The sequence below is a fragment of the Chanodichthys erythropterus genome, chromosome 5, assembly GCF_024489055.1.
Source record: "Chanodichthys erythropterus isolate Z2021 chromosome 5, ASM2448905v1, whole genome shotgun sequence".
NCBI classification, from domain to species: domain Eukaryota; kingdom Metazoa; phylum Chordata; class Actinopteri; order Cypriniformes; family Xenocyprididae; genus Chanodichthys; species Chanodichthys erythropterus.
The window spans coordinates 35,768,314-35,792,772 of NC_090225.1; the positions used below are offsets into that span (position 1 = coordinate 35,768,314).

General features: G+C 37.7%; 1 protein-coding gene across 1 annotated transcript in view; it reads right to left on the reverse strand.

Annotated features, from left to right (window-relative positions):
• pcdh15a (protocadherin-related 15a) overlaps positions 1-24,459 on the reverse strand; it is a 280,344-nt gene that overhangs the window by 155,196 nt on the left and 100,689 nt on the right. The gene's annotated exons all lie outside the window — the stretch shown is intronic.

Here is a 24,459-nt window from a genome sequence, read left to right on the forward strand (position 1 = left end):
AGTAAACAAAAAAATTAATAGATGAAAATCGTCATTTATGGACTTCCAAAAATATTTATGAGTAGCTATACAAACAGTATGCAGAAGTTATTCTGAAATTATTCAAATTTACCAGGCATGAATCAAAAGTGCCCCTTATTTTTACGTATCTGCTCCCAGACATATATTGCCATAGCGCATTACTACAGGTTTGCATCTTGTTTTGCACTTGATTCACAACCACTATTCACTCATTCTTTGCTTATTGTTGTAATGATTCTGCTCACTGCGACAAAAGCAAATAGAACCCATTATAATCAGTGATGCTGTCTACACTGGATGCGATGTGACAAATCCCCAACAGTAAACTGATACTCAGGGATTTGGATTTGCAAAGGTCACTTTGTCGCATCCAGTGTGGACAACTTGTAGTTGTTGCAGTGCAATGCAAAGCACTGATTCATTATGCTCCGATGCTTCATGAAGCAGCGTTTTGAAATCGGCCATCACTTCAATGGCCACCAAACGGTTGAAGGCCATTGAAGTCCACTATAAGGAGAATAATCCTGGAATGTTTTCATCAAAAACCTTAATTTCTTTCAGACTGATGAAAGAAAGACATGAACATCTTGGATGACATTGGGGTGAGTAAATTATCAGGAAAATTTTACTTGAAAGTAGACTAATCCTTTAACATTCATCTAAATTAAAAGAAAATAAAACTCAAAACAATGAAACAGTTCAGTTTACTTAAAACTAGTGGTGGGCCATTATCGGCGTTAACGTGAGACTCTTATCCGGCGATAAAAAAAAAATATCGCCGTTAATCTATTCTTAAAGTTGGGTTGGGAGCTGGGTCTATTCTACCCAAGTTATGATGACTTTCACCTTGATATTTTAGCGCGGATGTATGCCTAGCCGAATTGACCCTTCGCAAAGTCCCGCCCCCCCTTAGTTACTGTTGCTTTGTCTGTCAAGCCGTGGCGCTGTCACGCCACACACAGTGATAATGCATCACGGAGCAAAGCGGATACTGACAACACGTCGACAGACAAGACAGAGCAGGTTACTTATGATATTAAACAAAGTCCCAGCTTTAAAACTGTGTAGTTTTTTAAGAAATTCAAACAATAAAAAACGTTTTGTTGCTCTTTATTGTGTCGTGACCATGGTCGTGACAGATTGCTGTAACGTTAGCGCCTCAGCTCAAGAGGCTCGTAAACCGATCATCTTGTATAACGAGTCCGTTTATAGCATCTTATAAACATGAATGAACATGAGAATCAATGTTGTTTCAAACGCAGAAAGATGTCAATATACAAAATTTTACAAGTGTAACTCCACCGAGGTTAATCTTTTAACTACTATCTGCTTTGTTGGACAAAATAGCGCATTACTTTTTAGTCATTTGCTGCGTCCCAATTCGCCTACCTATACTATGTGAACAAAAAGTACTTACTTTTGAGTGTGTAGCAAAAGAAGCTTTGGGACATATTATCACGTCATACAATTGCGTCTTTGCTCTCTGTCGCATCCAGTCACCGTAAACTGGCCTGTCAATCATCTTACATCCTCCACATTTAATTTAGCTAATTTCCTACCGTATCGGAGAGAAATGCAGCACGTTGATCTGCAGTCGCAAGTCTTTCATGTGGAGAACTCTCCTCATATTAATGCATAATGATGCATTTAAAAGTTAATGGCCAATCAGATCTTTATAAAAGTCCACATTGGTATTTGCAGATGAAAAATAACACATACAACATTAAAATAAATATTTTCTATCAGTTTGAACTGATTATTAGTGAGTTAAACAAACTCTCAATGTTTTTGTAGTTCTGAACTGAATCCTCGTCCAAAGCGCAATGGGTTGTGGGCAATGTTAGCCTCTATAGTGTGCACGGATCCACACTCCGAGAATCTACCGGGAATAGTAGACCATCATTTTGGCATACTCTTTTCAACATACTATGCTTGGGACACACTTAGTTTAATCTCACATACTATTTAGGATGGATAGTACAGACATTGGGACACAGGGACAATTTGGGTATCTCACATATTCTGAATGTCTTCGGCAGAATTCAAATGAGCCATTTTAATCTAGATTAATTCCAAGATTAATCTAGATTAATCTAGATTAAAAAAAATGATCTATGCCCACCACTACTTAAAACATAGTTCTGTGAGCTTGAAAGAACAAGAAAAAGCTAAATAATCATAAAAGTTAATTTGAATGAACTAATTTGTTTAATTTAAGTTTGTCCTACTCAAACCAATTAATTATTTTGAGCGTTAGGGTTTACAGTGTAGGGCACCCCTACGATCTGTGGAGAATCAACAGCTGGCTCCTGAATCTTTTTTACTGTACATTTGAAAAACCCAGTCTCACACAGAGATGGACACTCGAGAAAGAATTTGTGTTTTATTTGAATGGTTTTATAATATCTGTGTCACATTTATTTCCCTGCATGTCGTGGTAGATCAGACCTTTGTCATAGAATTCAATTGCACATGTCCGTGTATTGCGCATAAACTCCGAAATGTCAGAAGTATCCCATGAAATATGACGGGTGCCACCGTGCCATATGTTCTCACATTTGGGTTTATTAACGTCAAATCAGCTAGATGCAAAGAAGTTGTGTAAAACGATTAAAGATACGGGAATGACAACATAAAATTTCATTAGACATCCCATCCATAAAGGTCACATTAACTCACTATTATACTGTGGTGTAGCTGCATGGCTCCTTTGGATTGCCAGCCTGTTAAAAAAAGGAACAAAAAATCTAACCTTTAAACCTAGCACTACATTTTAGTAATCTTTTCATATAGTATATGCAGCTTTTCACTCTCTTAATGTGTCTAAGAGAGAGAGATAGAAAGAGAGGTTAATCCATTTATTATTTAAAGCGCATATTTTAACATAATACGAATGTGTACAGTTTTCTATTGGAAACATGGAAACATAAAGCAGGTTTGATATTTTCTGATAGTGAATGTGGTCAATAACAACACTGTATAACAAACTGCGGTACAGCAAACTGCTGTGTAACAAATCGTGACTGCCGCCATCTTGCGTCCACTTAGCGACTGTTTTGAAAATGACTATTCATTACCAGGACGATAGATTTGTACATTGTAATGGATTATAACATAAGTAACAAGCTGAATGTACACCCCTTACATCTTAGGACCTTTATTACAAACAAAACAGATGATAGAACGATCATATATTTTGTCTATATAATACTAGGATAAAAATAGGATTTTTTTTTTTTTTGTAAGGCATGAAATGACTTGGAACTCAACTCAGACTCATGACAAAAAACTCCATACTTGACTCAGACTCCAGCTTAAAGACTTCAGACTTGACTCAGACTTCATATGAAAGACTTGTGAACATCTCTGGTTTCACACCGCACAGCCGCTCTGATCTGCACTTCACACATACACCAACAGCTCCTGCGGCCCCCCTCCTGCCATTCAACCTGCGTTTATTGTCTGTGTGGAGGTTGTGAGTCGGGTCTTCAAAAAACAGAAGACTAGGAAAGCTTCAAGCCCAGATGGCATTTCACCTGCCTGTTTAAAAGCCTGAACTGACCAACTGGCCCCAATCTTCAAGAAGATCTTCAACAGATCACTGGAGCATTGTGAAGTTCCCTGCTGCTTCAAACGCTCCACTATCATTCTGGTCACTGAACTAAATGACTGCATTCTTTTTGCTCTCATTAAGCAATTTGTGACTCGTCACGGAAACCAGGGACACAAGCCGGCAGCACAACATTCGCGCAAAATGAGAAAGAAGCGTGTTTTTGTTTTTTTTTAAATTGGTGATTTTCATTTTTTTGCAGAATCTGTTAGTTGAGATCACGAATAAGCCTCTCCGTGATTGAGATAGCAGTATTGGTTTATTTAAAAGCGTACATTTTAAGTTTGAAATCGGCTTGTTTTTAGGGGCGTGTCATTGTCTGTTTGTATTTCCTTACTGGAATCGGATACGCCGGCTTTTATATCTTTTGTTATTGCCCCCGCCCTCCAAGGGAAGCGTGGCTACTTAGTATGCAGCGCCGGCTCTGGCTGGATTCTTTAGCTGTGGAAAAAGAGTGGCAAATTATTGGACATATAGAGGCAAACAGACGGTTACATCCATGAAGAAGACCCCGACAAAGAGAAAGTGTGCCCGAACGACTTATTTCATTGGAGGCAACGAGATCTGCAAGAATACTTTTCTGTTTCTTATGGGGTGAGTTTCCATAAACATCAAAGTTTTTAGTTTTGTGTTCATTCTAAGAACATGTATACGTTTTCTCATGTGTCTATTGTTATTAGCTAGCTCAGGACTGTCGTTTTAATTTAATTACTATAACAAGCTTTTAGATGGTAATGTTAGCATTTGCTAATAATTTGAATAACGCTTCAATTGCTTGAATTGACTGGTGTGAATGACTTAGCCCACGTAAACCTGCCTGTTAGCATTCTTGAATTGAATGTGATGCTAATAATTTTAGCCAGTGGTGGAGGAAGTGCAACTTAATATTCTTAACAAGGATTTACTAACGTAATAGTAAATGTATCAGATTAAATTCCTACTTAAGTAAAAGTATAAAGTATCCTTAAGTACCCGTAAAATGTGCGTTATAAGTCAAAAGTAAAAGTATTTATGAAGAGTTTAATGTACAGGATTTTTTAAATCCTTTGACTCAAACCAGGTCTAACCACGAACTGAGGTCTAAACCAGGACTATAGTGACCAAAATGATCACGGTTGTCACAAAAACAAAAAGTCCAAAAGTCCTAATCCTACACAATGAAATCAATTCACCAAGTTTTATGTAGAAAACCAGCAAATAACAAATAAAATTAGCATCAATATGTACTTTTTGTTTACATAAACATTAAAATAATAGCATTAAAAATGATGGCCAGATTTTAAAGGAGTTTCTTGCAACATGTTATCTACACTGCACAAGTTCAAATAGAGTTTTGACAAAAAAGGTTTTATAAAAAGATAAAACTCACATATTTCAGCTTTAATGTACAGGATTTTTTTTAATCCTTTGTCTCAAACCAGGTCTAACCACAAACTGAGGTCTAAACCAGGACTAGTGACCAGGACTTTACAGAGGGGAGCTTTATTTTAAATGAGATGTAAATGAGCCCTACTGTCACTCCCAGCAGGTGAGAATAGGTGAGAACTGCCACTTTAGAGGCCATTTTCTCTCTTTAGAGCTTTTTTGAGTTCTTACCTTCAAATGGCCACAACTTCTCCAAATATGATCAGATTTCCATGTGTTATACATCGTTGGAAAGCTTTGAGACTACACTTTCAGAATCTGTGAATAACTCAAAATGCCCCAGAACTGACTTGTGTCCCTACTTTCCGTGATTGGTCACATTTAAGAGGTGTTGGCCAACTTGAAGGACATTCCTGGACCCCTGCAGGATCCCCTTTCATTTGCTTACTGATAAATCAGGTCTGTGGATGATGCAGCTAGCTCTCTGTGCTCACCCCAATCTGTCAGTGGATCTCCAGCTTTCTGACAGACAGGCATCAGTTAGTGAGACTTAATCCAGGATTCTTATCACCAGGATTCTTACAGCTCTTCTCACTCTACACAAATGACTGCACCTCTAAAGACCCCTCTGTCAAGCTGCAGAAGTTTGTGGACGACACCACAGGCATTGGCCTCATCCAGGATGAGACAGAAGGTTACTTACAGACAGAAGGTTAAAGAGCTACCTGTCTGGTGCAGTCATAACAACCTGGAGCTGAACACTCTCAAAACAGATAATTGTGGACTTCAGGAGAAATCCTCCAGCACTCCCCCCTCTCACCATCACAAACAGCATCATGGCAAAAGTGGAGTCATTCAGGTTCCTGGGCACTACTATTTCTCAGGACCTGAAATGGGACAATCATAATCACATCGACTGAAAAGGTCCTTTGCCAGCTAAAGAAGGTCAACCTGCCACAGGAGCTGCTGATACAATTCTACTCGGCCGTCATTAAGTCTGTCCTGTATTCATCTATAACTGTCTTGTTTTGTTCAGCCACCAAATCAGACTACAACGGACAGTCCGGACTGCTGAGAGGATCATTGGTGCCCCCCTGCCCAACCTCCAAGCACTTTACACCTCCAGAGTGAGAAAAAGGGCTAGGAAAATCACATTTTTGCCCTCTGGCTGGTGCTACAAGGCACTGAGCAACAGAATAGCCAGGCATAAGATTTTTTATTTTTTTTTGGTGAAAGTTGCAGTTTTCCAAGCACAACACAGTGAGACTAATCAATGTAGGACAGCTTCTTTATTATTACTCTAATGAAAAAAGTAATAATTTTTATGTGCTTGTCACAAACTTAAAGATATAAATTATATAAAAAGAAATTTACAAACAAATACTATAGAGATAACAAATTAAGTAAACTTGTTTTTCAGATACAGTAGGTTTATTTACAATGTATACATTTATTAAACATATTTTTTTTAATACATAAATAAAAACATAAATAAAGGCTATGGTCTGTTTAAGACCGAATCCATGGATACTGACACATATCCTGTTTTCACCCAAATGTTTACATCCACTTAAGCCATAACCGACTGTACTTACGTGAGATACCCCACACGATGGACATTTTGACAACTATATTTGCATTTGACCATTCAGGTGTGTGGAGAACTGATCGCGCGCTGTCTGAGATATCTATACTAGTATCCCTATGATATATTTTATATATATATATATATATATATATATATATATATATATAACAATCCAGGTGTGTGGAGAACTGATCACGCGCTGTCTGAGATATCTATACTAGTATCCCTAGGAGATATATATATATATATATATATATATATATATATATATATATATATATATATATATATATATATATATATATATATATATATATATATATATATATATAATATTTTATTTTACTTGTCTATTCTCTTTATTATCGGTGTTATATTTCATTTTATTACCTTAATTTCTATGTATGTATGTTCTTGTGTGTGTTTACACACTTGGAAATAAAGTTATTTATGATTCTGAAATATGTGAATTATAGTGATAGATGGCATTTTTATTTATTTATTTATTTTTTTTACATTTTTACAACTTACCAATGGTAATGCTGTTACTTAGAAAATTTTATACAAAAATAAATTAATAAAAAATAAATGAAGTAATAAACATTTTAATATAATAATAAATTACTAAATTAAATATTAAATATAATAAATACAATAAAAAAATAAATATAATAAATTACTAAATTTCTACTTTATAAAATGTTTTACTAAATTTTAAAGTAAATTTAAAATTATGTAATGCATTTTAATTCAAAGTAAAATTCATTAAAAATGTTGTCATACTTTCATATCATAAGACATCAAAATAATTCAATAAATTCCTAGTACTACTATCTTTTTAAATCAAAGAACAAACTGCATCCAAACAGACCATTATATTGCAATTTTAATTGGTTTATTAAAACAATTGGTTTATTAAAGCATAATTTGACCTTTTGACCTTTCATGCTGAAAAGAAGACTATTTCTCAGAGCCACAAAATCTCACATTCAGGAAGAGGGCTGAGCCCCCTTAAGACTGATATCCAAGAATCGCCCCCTGGCACAAACAATAGTATTCACCCAGAACTGGTATTTAGCAAGCTGGTCAGATTCTATTCTCAGAGCTCATGTGTGCATTCACAACAAAACAGACCACTTTTCACATCCCATTAAACTCTCACAATGTTCTTGTCTACTTACAGTACCAGCATGTATTTGTCCTAATTGCAGTAAACCTTTGTAGGCCTGTTATTTAATAAGGCCGGTTGTAGGTCTTATTAAATAACCATCTGATCGTGGTTATTTGATCCAACCATGGTTATTTCAGACAACTACGATTATTGAGCTATTTCAGAAGGTACAAGGAGGAGACATAGACCAAAAGACACAGGGTTCCCCCTTTGTCAAAACTGCTTTCGAATGTATGCTCGCTTTCACTTTTGCTTTCGAATTTGTGTTCGCATTGCTGCTAGATTACATTTATTTTAATGAATTAGTGAGTGTATGTGTGTGTGAGAGAGAGAGAGAGAGAGAGCCTGTGTGAATTGTGTATGTGCAGTCTCTTGACTAAAAGTGAAGCTGTTAGTTTAATTGCTTCAAAAACAGTGATGCTTCCACCTCTTTGCTGAGAAATATAATGCAGCCTTTCAGTAGCAAAGCTATTTTATAAATGCAAGTTGCAGGGCAGTGTTGACAACAAGTTTCTTTGTTCCTGAGTCCTGAATGTTTATGTGTGTGTGTGCGTGTGTGTGTGTGTGTGTGTGTGTGTGTGTGTGTGTGTGTGTGTGTGTGTGTGTGTGTGTGTGTGTGTGTGTGTGCGCTGCACAATCTCTGTGTGCAAATGACTGTTTGTATGTGTGAGCATGTGCTTCAATGAAGGCAGTGCTTTAATTTAGAAAGCCCTAAAACATCGTAATTATTTCTTAGACAATTAACCGTCATAATCGTGACACCCTTAAGAATTTATTATTTTTACATAAAATTAAGCATAAAGAAAGAATATTTAATATGCTTTTTATCCATTAAGTTTCCTAACGGGAATGACATTAGATTAATTTCACAATTCTTCATTGTCTTGCGAATTGAAGTCTTTCTTTTAATACAGTAACTTTATAGTAATTGTATCCCTTAAAACTCATTTGAACACCAAAATGACATATTTAAACGTTTTTTTCTTGTGAAAAAAATTCTTCATGTCTTAAAATAGCTTGAATGTAACTCTACACCAGGGGTACTCAACAGGCGGCCCGCGGGCCGCATCTGGCCCCTCAGCATTAAATTTGTGGCCCGCATCATGCTACATATAAATGTATATTTATTATAATTTGCGTCCAAAATTAGCGTGAAAATTACTTCGTTTTTTTTACACGTACACAAGGGTAGGCGTACAGTGCGCGTGACTCTGTAATCATCAGCAGAGATCGCGTATAGTGTACGCGCGCAGCACAGTTTTTCTAACCGCAAAGAACAATATAAACTGAAGGCACTTTGCACGCGCGCATTGAATAGTTTTTGCACTAATTTAGTTTGTCCACAAGGTGTCAGCACTGAAACGGGCTGTTGTTTCAGTCTGAAAAGAAACGGATAAGACGGAACAAGAGTAACAACCCTATGGTAACAACAAACAAAATAGCCGACCGTGTTGAAGAGCGCTCGTTTGAGGGGATTAAAAGATACCAGCAACTCTAATTTAAACAAGTACAAAGACATTTTATTGTAACTATTTGAGCGAAAAAGACTAGACAAGCATGAATCTCTTTAGTGCCCATGTGTCGAGCACTTTGTGTTCGTGAACGCCATCAAAGGCTCGAGACTGTGCGCGCAAGTAAAAAACAAAGTAACCTTATTTTTCCATGATGAAATGCAGTTGACATTCCTCAAACTTTGCAGGTTGTAAGTTGCCGAGCATCATGAAAAACCAAACTTTAATTCTTAATGTCAATGTGTTATAAACAGAAAGCAAGCAGCGCTCCCATTACAGATCTGTCATCACATCATTGAGCTCACGGAGAATATCTGCTTTATCATGTTTACAACGTTGGTTATAGTTAGGTAATTCATGAGATTGTGATTGAACATTAAAAAAAAGAAAAAAAAAAGATTTTTGGATTCTTACCAAATTAAAAGGTAATAATAATATAAATAATAAAGCGTTTATTCTCTGAGTATAAATAGGTGCTATAAAAAGTGTTAAAAAGGTGCAATGGAGTATAAAAAGACTATAAAAAAAGTGCAATGTTTTCGTCTTACGGACAAACTCTTATCAGCCAGTGAACAACAGCCAGACCTTAAATTTCTTGTGAATAGAAATGAAATAAGGATGAATAAAGAATGAATAAGGATTTCTTTTCATCAGTTCTTGTTTTTCTTTATGCATTTGTACATTAAGAATACAGCAAGACAAGCTATTAATCATTTTTTTAAAATGCCATTTATCATGTTAAGTGACACTTTAAAAAGGACACCATACTATTAAGACTTAGCTAGATAATAAACTGCACTTTTAGTAAATAAACCGTAAAACTACAAATATTGTCTTAAGTAGGCCTAAAAAGTCTTACGATCCAAGTTATAACTTGTGGCCCTTCGCGTTTCATTTGGTTGAAATGCGGCCCTCTTGGCCTCTGAACTTGAGTACCCCTGCTCTACACCTTTGCCTCATTTAATATACGTGGATAAATGAATATGCAAATTAGCCCTGCCTCAACTCGCTCACGCCAGCTCAGAGATCGTCTCTGTGAACATACTGAGATAAACGCTGCACAATGGTATCACTCTTTACAACATCGGATTCATTACGGTAATTAATATGATTAGCCTTTTGCTATACTGTTATCAAACAGCTAATAATGTGTTGCTAATGTTATACAAACCATGTTACAATTCAGAACATCGGTGGAGAAAAGCATATAGTTCATCATAACCTCATAATATACAACATACACCCACCATATTTCTAAATCGACATGATTTTTCATATCAACAGAAAAATATACCGGGATAACCTGGCTTCTCTCAAGACTCCCCTGCTAGTTCACTGTTAATGATATGCTAAAGCCCGCCGGCACATTGACGATGATTGGTTACAAGGTAGTTTGTGACGTCACAGACACCAGCGTTTTCTTTTTTTCACTGCAGTTTTGATGAATGAAATATGGTAAGCAATGGTGTTTACATATGAATTTGCACATGGTTTGTCTTCAAGCATATTAAAAACACCACATAGACATATAAACAACATTAAAAACTTCATTTTCCACACGGGGTCATTCATTTACATGAATCAAACTGTCACTATTTACCAGAATAGTTTACTAGAACAGTCACAAGAACGTAATTTCAGTAGTCAAGCCAAATACCAGTGAGCTTTCACTTTGGGAAACAACCTTTCTTGATGCAATTGCATTTGGTAATGCTAGTAGAGCAGAAACTATACACTTCAGCTTTAACTCAATTGCAGCCTACAGTCCAGATCCCTGAGAAACTCAGCCATAACAGACATCCAACGCTATCGGACATATGCAGACTCTGAGGCCCTGATGTTTACCTCCAATATTACCTGAAAGGAAATCCATGACCCGAGCGAAACCACCCGTTAGCACGTGAGCCGAGCAAAAACACATCAGCCGCGAGTGAGGGCAGATGCGAGAATCTCTGGGTAAACAGCATCTCAGTACCTCAAGTGAGGGGTCAGAACACACCTGCTGTCTGTCAAAGTCACTTAAATCCCATCCCACACCAGCTATTATAAGCTATTAGAGTGGTTAGGAATATAGGAATATGGCTCCTGTTGGATTATTTTTAATTCTGTTGGATTTGTCAGGGACAAGAGCACATGGATGAAACTGAACAGATATTGGGAGAAAAATGGCTCCTTTGAATCACATCTACACACTGGAGAAATCAAATGCTATTAAGAGAGATCTCACACCAGGCACGGCAGAGACTCAAGGGAACGGCGTACGTGCAAACATACACCGCACACACCAAATCCAAGGCAGTTTCTCAGAAACCTTTTCACACCCATAACCAGGTGAGAGCTTGTGCTCTGTCGCACATGTGCAGATTTTCCGCATCTATTCCTGAACAACCTGGCGAACAACAACATTAGTGGTGTTTGCTAAGGCAAAATTACTATTATTCAAACTTTATAGCAGGTAACCATTTATGCTACAGACATGAATGATGCCTCAAATCCCGTGGGCTGCCGAGGAGAGCTGTGCTATTACTTTTCTAAGTGATTGGATTTACAATTTTGCCTGGTGGCTGATAAAACGGGTGGAAAAATACCATATACTTACATTATATACTGAAAGAGAGGCTCAAGCTATATTTAAAGACCAGAATATCATAGAGATTTAGGAGTAGGCTCTTAAAACTTAGTTTGATCAGTTTAATATGGTATTGTTCTTTAATGTTGAATACTTTTGAGCAGCTAATCTAATTTGTATGCTAAAAGTCCTGTAAAGAGAAAATTCCCAGCTTTTCAGTGGTATCACACTTGTCTCGGTGAATGTGATTGTCATTAAGTTTTGATCAACATTGATTCGTCAAAGAAACCCATGCAGTTTGTTCCTCTGAGCCAAACAAGAATGATTGCTGATGCTTAAGGCTCCGGTATACTTCAAACAAAGTTCTTTTTCGTTCTTCGTTTCGGGGTAAAACGAAGTTCGAAATGCATGACCAGCGATATACTGTAAACGAACGTCTGACGCCACCCACACTACTGAGATCAACATTTAGACGAATATGTAAATATGTGCCGTGCACTTTCTTCTCAGTAACAAAATAAACACAACAAAAATGAGAAAACGGCAAGCATTTTTTATAGAAGGCATAAGAAAAGCGTCTGATCATAACAGCATGGGAATGTTAGCATGAGCTCTGCAAATTAGCACTCCAGTCACGTCACGTCTTCATATAGCACTTTATTCAATAGACTGCTTAAAATCAAGCAGCTTTACAGTATCAAACATGAAAAACAGTGTTAGTGCCTCATTTTTTTACAAGCACAACTTCATTATGTACTATAAAGCGGCTATCCAGTGTGTTCATGTTTTCACCCGCAGAGCTCTTACCTGGATGAATTCAACACACAAAATAAGCCAAAGACACCCATGCGAGTGAAGGCGGAGCCTCAGCGCACACCTCCTATTACGTTATCGTCACTGTCCAATGGTAGTAAGAAGGTGTTTTGCAGCTGGAAGAATGGAACTTTTCCTGAAAGTTCGCTTTGGCAAGCCGTTTCGAACTTCCAAAAAGAACACAAAACGAACTTTGTTTTGGCCTGATTTTGTTTTACAGTGCATCAGTTCATTCTTCGATTCCGTTTGAAGAACGCTACACGATGTCCCGGTGGAATCGATTCAGACGGAAGATAATTCAGTTTCGTTTATGTAAATACTTCTTATATAGTTTGTAAAAATCATTTGCACTGTTTTATTTTTATTGCACAAGTCACTTTTACTTCAGTGTCTGTTTTTATATAACAATGTTTTTATTTTCTTTACTTCCTGAACTTTTTTGGACATATCTACATTGTCAGTAAATGAAAAACTTTTCACCAAAAAGTGCCTATAATAATGTTGTAATAAATGGCTGTAACTTGCTTAGGGATTATTACATGCAGATATTAAATGCAGACCCTATCTGGAAGTTTAAAACATCCAAGTGCAACTTTCTAAAGGAAAAAATCCAAACTTCAGGAGGTTTGCATATTTCTTAATTCTGGAAAATTCATCCATTCTCAGACAAAATAAATGTATTGGGACTTTAAATGAGTGAGATTAAAACTTCAAGTTCTCCTGTTTAAAATGATATATGGCACTTGATGCTGACTGCTAAAATGGGTTTGAAAAATAAAGAAAAGTACAGGCAAGACAGGTTCCCCCTTACATGTTCTACTGTAGGTCTTTAAGGGTTAAATAAATAAAGCCTTTTTGATTTGATAATCTCACTAAACCATAATGCAATTTTGGTTTTATTTCAATTAATCGTGTAGCTCTAATGGCTAAGACAAAAAACAAACAAACAAAGAAACAACAAAAACAGGGTGGTCTAAGATGATTGTTCAGCATGAATGAGACTCAGCAATCCTAGTAACTGCAGAGCAATACACTACACACTACTCAGAACACCTTACCAACCGCATAGAAATGACCTGGCAACCACCCTTGCCTCATGGCGGCTAGTTTCACAGGGGCAAGCACAACCTGCCCTTTCTTTAGAAATTATTATTCTCTGCCAACTCATTTGATGTGCCTTGTGCCAGCCAAAGAAGTTTGTGCCAATCAGTTTTAAAACGAAAAAAATCCAAAACAGGACACTGTTGTTGATGGAAAACTGGTCCAATTTAAACTGAACGAAGAGGATGCTTATTTGAATGCAGAAATGAGCTGTCATCCTCCTGTTGTGTGTGTGTATGTGTGCGCGTGTGATTGTATTGTGTTCAGACGCCTCATGAGGCTGAGCTCTATTAAAGGAGGCCTGAAGCTTGTGTGTGTGAACTGCAGGAAGGATATGCAATCCACCAGAATCGATTAGGAGAGAAATCGAATTTGATGTGAAAATCCTAGAACATCACGTTACCCTATTGATAAAAATCTTTGTTCGTCATCTGCCTCTGCAGAAGAGTCCTACTGTCACAAAATCATTACAGCATGGGGTTGTGTAACTGGCTATTGCATTCAATCTTTTAGGACAACTGCAAGCAATCAGATACCCTTCCATCATAGAGCACAAAAATTAGATTATATTCAAATGACACTGCAAGACTTCCCAAAGAATAGAAAAATAATCAGATGGTTTGTCTTGTTTTTTTGTTTGTTTTTTCTCTAGACCGCAATGAGATTAAATTGCGACTTCATAGAAACTTATACTTAATCCTCATCATCATATTGTCACCCCATTGTGTCATTCTAAACAAAAAAAACTTTCTTCTGTGAAACACAAAAATAAGTATGTTAGATGTAAGATGTTAGAAAGAATTAAGCAGCAATTTATACTATTCAGCTCCAGAAAAGGCAAAAAATCATATCAATATCATAATAGTTTGGGAATATCATAAAAGTTTTTCATAAACTTAGCTATTTGCCAAACTACCAAAGTCAGACCTCAATATGAACCCACATACTTTCGTAAACAGAAATATTTCTATTTGATACTTCAATAAATCATAAATGAGACACTTCTTAAGACTCCAAAACTGTAAAAAGAGCTACACTTGAGCGCTAAAAGTAGTCATAAAAGTGGTCATGTGAATGTTTTTATGGTAATTAACATTTATGTGAAGAAAAAAACTTGTATATATAAATGTATATAAATCATGTTAGTCTTGTTTTAAATGTATAAATATATGAAATGAATAATAATAATAATAATAATTGTAATAACAATAATTTAATATTAAAGTAAATCAGAGCACAAGACATTAAAGCCTGCACTGCAAAGGCAGAGATCTCAATATGAACTTAAATATTTATCATAGAATTCTTCCAAAACTATTTATCTGAGCTATGCTATTCACATTCATTTTATAGCTGTATACTTTTAGTGAATACATCTATTTTCATTTCGCATAAGGAATTTTAAAAGAAACATCTGAGACAAAGATAATACTTCAATACAACATAACTTGGAGCATTATTAAGCTATAAAAGGGCAACCTCTCAGCAATAAAATGTTCACACACACACACACACACACACACACACACACACACACACACACACACACACACACACACACACACACACACACACACACACACACACACACACACACACACACACACACACACACACACACACACACACACACAAACACTTGTCAGGGTTCCCACTCTTTTTCAGCAATCATTTTCCAGGACATTTTCAATTTTACCATGGCAGGAATAAAAGGCAAGGATCACACCCTGAAGTGATATATTGCTCTCCAAGTCTTTAAAAGGCGTACAGTTTATTGCCATGACTTAACTATAAAATCAGTTTTTAATATGAGCTCTTAATCATACATTATGACAATGGAAGCTTGTTTCCACCACAGAATAATGAAAAAAAAAGAAAAAAAGAAAAAAAAAAAAAGTCACAATTTGCTTTTTTGTATCTCACTATTCTGACTTTTCTTGCAATTGTGAGTTTATATTACAGTTATGTGATTTATAATTCTGACTTTATAACACAATTGCGAGTTTATATCATGCAATTCTGACTTTATATGAAGCAATTGCGAGTTTATATCACATTTTATTCGGTAGCAGACACTTCCACAGTTTAATGCCATAACTTAACTATAAAATCAGTTTTTAATATGAGCTCTTAATCATACATTATGACAAATTGTTCTCGTTACCAGTGTCCATATCATAGCAAAAAAATTGGAAATATTTTAATGTCTCGTTTTACTATTTGAAAATAAAAATATTAGTCAAAGACAAAGTTGATGAACAACATAGAAACCCATATAACGTAATAGAATATGTGGCAGGTCTATTAGTTATTTCTGTCCCGTCCAATGCTGGTTATCATCATGTCAATCAATATAATTTTGGATTCAATCCCGGATTTAAATAAGTTAGTCATTCCCAAAACTTTGCAGTGTGTATACTTAGCAGCATGAAAAACTTTCCAATTGCGAATGGGTTATATACAGATTTTCCTTTTTTAATCACTGCAGCTGTCAATCACTTCAGCGCAAACTCACAAAGTTCTGCACTGTCGTGAAAACTCCTGTTATAATCAATGAAGTTGGCTACACTGCACAATGAACCCCTTATTGACCTTATATTGCATCAAAATTATTAGTTAGCAAGTTACTGAATTAGGTAGCTGCTTACTAATTAACATTTTCTGCATACATTTGAGCAGTTTATAGCATTAGCTAACTGCTGCAAGTGGCAACACAATAAACTTTTTGTTCTCGACTAAAGAAAAACCTAAGAACTTTTTAAAAAATAAATTTCAAGGACAACAACAAGATTTTCCAGGACATTTTTAATTTTCTCTAATTTTCCATGTGTTTTCCAGGACTGGGAAGTTTGTCATCAATTTCCCAGGTTTTCAATGATTTCCAGGATTAGTGGGAACCCTGACTTGTATATGTGGTTTACGGGGACTCTCCATAGACGTAATGGTTGTCATACTGCATTTTCTGAATTTCAAAAAAACACAGTTTATTATGCTTTTTTAAGCCATTTGGTTTACGAGGACACAGGAAGTGCCGTCATAAACCATGTTTACGTTGTAATACCCATGTCATTATACACATTTGTGTCCTGATAAACCATATACAAGAACACACACATATACACACACTGTACAAACTATATATTCTATCCCTTAACCCTAAACCTACCCATCACAGTAAACTTTCTGAACTTTTACATTTTCAAAAAACATCACTTAGTATGATTAATAAGGCTGTTTTTCTCAAGGGAACCAAAAAAATGTCCCCACAAGGACAATAATTTCGGATACTACCATCTTTGTAATTATATAATAATATAATGTAGGGTTTACCTGAACCACACATAGTCTGTGTTAGGCAGTCTAACCCCTAACCCTTAAATCCAGCATTCCAAAAGACCTCTAAAATCTTCTGCAAGTAGATGCATGGCTGCAGACTTTGGGTTTTAAGACTTTTCCTTCTTTCTCTTACACACACAATGATGTGTGACTTCCTCCGTAAAGTCCCAGAGTTAAATACATCAGGAGAGGGTAATCTTATTTTGAAGTGTAAAGCTCCTTTGGGAGCTGTATGGTGCCATCTCCTCAGACCCCTAGAGGACCTGGAGCTCATTTAAGAGTGATGGTCCCTTACTGCCTGTGTGCAGGAAACTGAAGTATACCACAGATTTAAAATTTCTGCCAATATATAAAAGTAATAAACTGGAAAAAAATGAAGATGCAAATGGAAAGAACCCACATGAAAGAAAAAAATATAAATGTGATCTATTTAATATTGTGATTGTGTCTCTTAGATTGCAAAGAGATTACATGAAATGCTAGCCAATATTTAAAATAAATACATGTTCACATTTTCTCTTGCTGATTTTTTATTATCAAAGTTCAGAATAATCAACCCAGTCAGCACAAGGGGAGGCCTATATATAGCCGACTTTCCTCTGTCCCACAACAGTTTCCCAGCATCCCTCCAACATCTCACTCTTGATTATTCCTATCCCAGCTAGGAACAAGAGGAGTACTCTGGATTTGGGCCAAACTGATTATATGTAAGTGCAAACTCGTGAATATATACACAGATGAGCCAAAACATTATGACCACCTGCCCAATATGCTGTTTGTCCTGCCAAAACAGCGTCAACCCGCAGTGGAATGGACTCTACAAGACCCCTGAAGTTGTCCTGTGGTCTCTGGCACCAAGAAGTTAGCAGCAGATCCTTCAGGTGGCAAGGGGGAGCTGTCGTGGATCAAACTTTTTGGTACAGCACATCCCACAGATGCTCGATTGGATTGAGATCTGGGGAATTTGGAAGCCCTAGCAAAACCTTGAACTCTTCATCATGTTCCTTAAAGGTGCCATCGAACTTTTTTTTTAGAAGATGTAATATAAGTTTAAGGTGTCCCCTGAATGTGTCTGTGAAGCTTCAGCTCAAAATACCCCATAGATTTTTTAAAAATATTTTTATTGCTCCATCTGCCATTTTTTGCTATTGTTCTTGCTTGCTTACCTAGTCTGATGATTCAGCTGTGCACATGCAGACGTTAATACTGGCTGCCCTTGTGTAATGCCTTTCATAATGTTGGGTACATGGGCTGGCATATGCAAATATTGGGGGCGTACATATTAATGATCCCGACTGTTACGTAACAGTCAGTGTTTTGTTGAGAACAGGTTCTTCTGAGGTCTTTTAAACAAATGAGATTTATATAAGAAGGAGGAAACAATGATGTTTGAGATTCACTGTATGTCATCTTCATGTACTGAACTCTTGTTATTAAACTATGCCGAGGTAAATTCAATTTTCAGTTCGATGGCACCTTTAAACTTGAGTTCTGAACAGGTCCTGTTCTCACTTAAAATTCACTCTGTGTTCACCTTGCTTATAATGATTTTCTTCTCAACCCAATAGATCCTGCTAAACTTAGATCTTGTAGCAAATTAGCTCAAAAATAAATATGAATAATTAATCATAACTAGTTATAATTAATTATTAATATTTTAATCAGTTAATAAAATTAACTGAATGTAATAAAATCAATATTACAATCAATTAACCTGTTGTCCAGTGAACACACAGTGTTAATTGTTTATTAATTCTAAGAAATGTTCATTTCCAGGTTATGGGAAATAACAATCTTATTCTACTAAAAGCCTGTAGTCAGGATCGACATGAATAGGGACTCCCGTATATGAGCGCAAAGCACAGACAACTTTATGTGTGATATGAACAAGACTTTATTAACTAGACTAAACACTTAAACTACTCTAACATTCACACACATACATGCATACAGTTTACCGAGAGAGAGAGAGAGAGAGAGAGAGAGAGAGAGAGAGAGAGAGCTAAAGCAGAGTAAAGTAAAGCAGGAAGTTACAGCATTGTTGGACATTCAGCAGATCAACAGCCTTGAGCAAACCATCAGTTTAGATTTAACAGGCCCTTCTTTAAAAGGGGTAAGGATACTCAATGTATCCGACAATGAGACTAAGTTTGATACTTGCATGTCTCTCCAAGTTGAATTAAAACTGTCCTGATGCAATTTGTGGAGGCTCCCGTTGAATCTTTGCTGATATTGTCTTGATGAAAGAGAACCAGTTGGATTCAGAGGATCTTTGGTGAATGGAAGGTCTAGGCCGAGGCCTGGCACAAGCTTGGGGTTCCTTAGAAGCTTCTAGCTTCTTACAGCATCATCTTGAAGTCAGCATTTGTCAGTAAAAAAAGGAAGAAGAGGAGGAAGAGCAGGAAGAGAGAGCTTGGTCTTGTGATCAGTAAATATAAGGGGTGAAGATGTCACACCCTCTTGAGGTGTCTGAGCCAATAAGGAGTTGCCCCCTCGGAGGGAAGTTTTATGAGTCTTTGTTCTGTAGCAAGATATTAGCATAAGACACTGGATTGGATGTCTGAGAGAAGAACCCTCTAGATTCTTATAATACTAATGTGTCACAGAGTTAGTAACATGTAACATAAATTACCAAATAGGAAATGAAAGTTGGAGTCCGTAGATACCAAACATGCTGCCAATGTGATCTCAGTCAACTATACATTTGCAACTATGGAACATTAATACCAAAATAGTTCAAAAGAGAGAATTAATACATAGAATAAAGCCTATAAAAGGAAAGTCATGAGATGGGAAAATTGGATACGTGTTTATACATTTCCCAAGTGGTTATATAGAGAATACATAGGATTAAGAGAGTTTATTTGTCCTTCTCAGGAAGAATGAGTCACTAGTCTCTATAGCATTCTTCTGGATCATAAAAGTACCATATATCTGTAACAGGACACCTAGGTTGGCCTGTGTGCTAGCTACACTTGGGATGCTGGTTGCAGTTTTAGGGGGATGAGTTCAGAGAACTTTGAAAGTGAGAGTGAGTTTATGGGTAATTCATTAAATACAATGAATAATTGTGTGGCTGATTGGTCCAGACGCTACAATCTTGTTTCCAGAATCTCACATTTAATGACAATCCAAACTGCTTGATTTTCTTTATGAAAATTAGAATTTATCAGTTTATTTCTTATGATTTCCAGGTATGCTTTCATGAGACACATTCAATTAGTATTGTATTCTATATTCTCTCTTTTTTTTTAAATTATCGTTTAGACTTCTAATTTATGACTGGTGTATTGTTTTTCTCTATCCTCTGCGCTTCCATGTTCGTCATTACGTTATTCGTCAGGTCAGAGGTTACTCTTCCACCGCAAATCGATGTGTACAGACATCTGCCAGTAGCTAGCAAATGAGTATTCATAGAAAGACAGATTAGCAATTACAGAGAAATTCACAGATTCACATGAGCCACCTGAGGGGAAAAGAGAGAGAGCGATATTTTTGAACAGGTCTTTGCGCTTTGTTGTGTATCCTCTGTCATGTGACATTAGAAAACCTGAACCCACTGTCACACTGACCTATTAATAAGAGAGACTGATTACTGTCATTACCATAACACAGTGTGTGTGTGAATAATCAGACCGCAGGAACAGACCTTTCCCTTGAAGCTTAAGAGTTTCCACCTCAGAACTGCAACCATCAACATCTTGAACTCAAGATGATAAGATCTCACCTTGAGAATTATGCAAAAGAGCGATTTGTGGAAAAGATGTTAATGGATGTTTTCACAAGGATAAAATGCCGCCAAGCTGCCGTGAACAGCTGTGTAGACTCATGTGCCAGCCTTCGTGTGGCTTTCACATCATGATTTGGTTAAAGTCATCCTGCTTCCAATTATCAGCTAAATGTCAGAGTCACACCATCCATCCATTGAGAAGAAGACAAAAAGCACAAAAGCAGAACAGACTGGGTGTGATGGACCTGCAGTATGTGAGTATCTAAGCGACAGACAACAAGTGAAAGAAAATCAGCAAAATTTGACGCCTTCTGAAGCCGAGACAGACTGATGTACTCACCTAGAAATATTAGGTCAACAATGGCTTCGTTCCAAAACCTAGTGAGCTGCCTTCTGTCAACAACCTACATTAGGTATCGAACTAATATTGAACGTCATAAGTAACAGATTTGGAACACTAAATACACAGAACAAAACTGGTGTAGAAATAATTTTCAATTACAAATGGCTAGTAAATTTAAATAATTACATTTTACGATGTGGTGACTGACAGCAAACATTAGATTAATCCGCGCTGAGGAGCCATGTTGTTGCACACCGCAATTGTAGGTTTCAAACAGAGATGGCGACAAAGAGGCAAAACTTTCAGACTGCTTTAACTTTATCATGAATTATAGGATATATTTTGATAGTAAAATATGTGGAAGTAAATGTGATTTTTTGGGCGATGAGTTTGTACCGCAATTCAGAGCTAAATGCCGTCGTGTTTGATTTAGCACAACTATTCACTGTATCTCTGCCATAGTTTGACAAAACTCCCCACCACAATCATTCCCTTTAAATAGACTCCTAAGCCTTTAATGCCTAATGATTTGTACCTTTGCCTAATGATTTGTACCTTTGGATAATATAATTAAAAAGCTAACAACCATCAGTGTAATGACAATTTTATTCTTTGCATGAAGATCTTTGCATTTTATTCTTTGCCATTAGCCTAATTGAACACTGGGTGTATTACATCTTCAGAATTATATTCGTATAGACTGTCAACAGTGATAAGGTATAGCTAAGAGTGTTCCAGACCAACCACATGAACGTATGACTTACAGAAGATATACTTATGAATGTTTAGTGGAACACGTATTAACATTAACTCCCTCGAGTCAGAGGTATCGCCGGCAATACCACCGCTGTTTTTTTTTTCTTACCAGTGTGAAAGAGGCTCAAAATACTATCAATTGTATGTGTCAATGTTGCACATACAATTAAGAGTTATACACCCCCTGACAGCAACATAGTGTCGGCCCAGATCTGGCCCACATCTGGTCTGTGTAATCCACATATACCAGAGGTTGGCCGGATCTGGCCCACACTATGTTGCTGTCTGGGCCATTTTAATCTGTGGAATATCTTCTTTTATTTGTGTACACTCAGAGTAAAAACAAAATGTTAGACTTATTGTCACAATAACCACAGTGTCTGAGGTGGGTCTCGAACCCGGGTCTCCCAGTCAGGGAAAGCTACTTCTTTACCTCTGGTCTACTGGAGATGATAATTTTTCAGAAGACCCATGTGCAGAAGAAAAGGCAAACTAGAAGGCTTAGATAACTCAAAAGCAAGCTGTCTTTACTTGAAGTCAGTTTTCAAATACAAACAAAAGAGCAATCACAGCTTTACAAAACAAAACATAAATAAGGCCAAATGGCAACAGAGAAAAATAGCTTAACTCTTTCTAGAACTCAGGTAATCCATACTGGGTTGATTCCAAGACTGAACACAGTTCAATGAAACTACCAAACTTAAATAGGACAAAATACAGGTGAATCAGATTAACTTGATGAGCAATCTTAGAGAGTTCACAGCAGGTGGTGCCACCTAGTGGCTCGTGGTGTCCTCACAGTAAAGGGCAGATGGTGCCCACCAATGGCTGGGAGAGTCATTGCATGAAGGAGCAGACAGCACTCCCTAGTGGCTTGGAGAGTCACTGCAAGAGGAGTCTTACAGGAGGCCCTCTCTCAGGAACGGCTCCTGACGTTCCTCCGGCTATGGTTGGAATCCAGATGGTGGAACTCTCTGATAAGGTCTGGATCTAAGATGTCCCCAGCTGGCACCCAGGACCGCTCCTCTGGGCCATAACCCTCCCAGTCTACTAGGTATTGGACCCTTCCACGAACTCGACGTGAATCCAGCAGTCGACGGACAGTGTACACTTGCTGCCCACCAATGATCTGGGGTAATAGGGGGGGCTTCTTGGCTGTGGACAGAGGAGAGCAGATAACAGGCTTCAAACGTGAAATGTGAAAAGTGGGGTGGATGCGCATAGACCTGGGTAGAAGTAGACGGTAGGACACAGGGTTGATCTTCTTAAAAGGTCCAATGAATCGTGGTGCCAGTTTCCGAGACTCTACATGAAGAGGAAGATCCTTAGTTGACAACCACACCCTCTGACCTTGACGTAGCGATGGCCCGATTCTACGGCGCTGGTTGACCTGTTTCTGCTGCCGTTGTGATGCTTTCACTAAGGCTGTCCGAGCTTTCCGCCAGGCCTGACGGCACCTCTTGTCTAATTGGGTTGCGGCTGGTACCTGGACCTCTAGTTCCTGCTCAGGAAACAAAGATGGAGGAAACCCAAATTGACATTCAAATGGAGACATGCCCAAGGATGAATGGTGTAGGGTGTTATGAGCAAACTCAGCCCAGATCAGACAGGAGCTCCAGGTGCTTTGATTATTGGAGACCAGGCATCTAAGGGTCTTCTCAATCTCCTGGTTGACCCGTTCTGTCTGACCATTAGACTGAGGGTGGAACCCAGAAGACAGACTGATGGAAGCTCCAATGAGACGGCCAAAAGCCTTCCAAAACCGAGAAGTGAATTGCGACCCCCGATCAGAAACCATGTCCTGAGGAAATCCATGGATCCTGAAGACATGCTGCATCATGAGGTCTGCCGTCTGACAAGCTGTGGGGATCTTAGGCAGAGGTATCAGATGACATGCTTTTGAGAATCTGTCTACCACCACCAAGATGACTGTGTTACCTTGTGATTTAGGAAGCCCAGTAATAAAGTCCAATGAGATGTGAGACCATGGACGTTTTGGGATGGGTAGAGGATGAAGTAGACCTTGAGGGTGGGCTTTAGGTTCTTTATTTTGGGCACATACAAAACAGCCAGACACAAATTTTCGGACATCCTCCTGCATACTCGGCCACCAGAACCGTGTCTGGATACGCTTCAAAGTCCTTGTAACTCCAGGGTGACCCGAAAGAAGAGATGCATGTCCCCACTGCAACACATCAGATCTTACAACATTAGGAACAAAAAGGCGGCCTGGGGGGCCATTACCTGGGTCAGGCTGTTGTCGTTGAGCCTTCTTTACTGCCATTTCTATTCCCCACTGAACCCCTGCCACCACCTTGGAGCTGGGAATGATGGGCTCAGGTCTGTCCTCCACCTCTGGAGTGTCAAACTGTCTCGAAAGGGCATCTGGCTTGGAGTTCTTAGAGCCTGGTCGATAAGAGAGAATGAAATCAAAGCGGTTAAAAAAGAGAGCCCATCGGGCCTGGCGTGGATTGAGCCTTTTAGCCTCTTGGATGTATGTGAGGTTCTTGTGGTCTGTCCAAATGACAAATGGGTGTTTGGCCCC